Source organism: Oncorhynchus masou, unplaced genomic scaffold, assembly GCF_036934945.1.
Source record: "Oncorhynchus masou masou isolate Uvic2021 unplaced genomic scaffold, UVic_Omas_1.1 unplaced_scaffold_506, whole genome shotgun sequence".
In the NCBI taxonomy this organism is placed as follows: domain Eukaryota; kingdom Metazoa; phylum Chordata; class Actinopteri; order Salmoniformes; family Salmonidae; genus Oncorhynchus; species Oncorhynchus masou.
In genome coordinates, this window is record NW_027011461.1 from 227,506 (window position 1) to 227,999 (window position 494).

Below are 494 nucleotides of genomic sequence, written 5' to 3' on the forward strand. Positions count from 1 at the left end.
CTGTATCGTCCTCCGACTGTCTCCCATTGTCCGAGTGTTCTGTCTGTGTTCTGCCAGTGTTCTGCCAGTGTTCTGTCTGTGTTCTGCCAGTGTTCTGTCTGTGTTCTGCCAGTGTTCTGCCAGTGTTCTGTCAGTGTTCTGTCAGTGTTCTGCCAGTGTTCTGTCAGTGTTCTGCCAGTGTTCTGTCTGTGTTCTGTCAGTGTTCTGCAAATGTTCTGTCAGTATTATTCCAGTATTCTGTCGGTGCTCTTCCAGTGTTCTGTCAGTGTTCTGTCAGTGTTCTGCCAGTGTTCTGCCAGTGTTCTGTCAGTGTTCTGTCAGTGTTCTGCCAGTATTCTGCCAGTTTTCTGCCAGGTGTTCTGTCAGTGTGCTCTTCCAGTGTTCTGTCAGTGTTCTGTCGGTGTTCTTCCAGTGTTCTGTCAGTGTTCTGTCAGTGTTCTGCCAGTGTTCTGCCAGTATTCTGCCAGTTTTCTGCCAGTTTTCTGCCAGTGTTC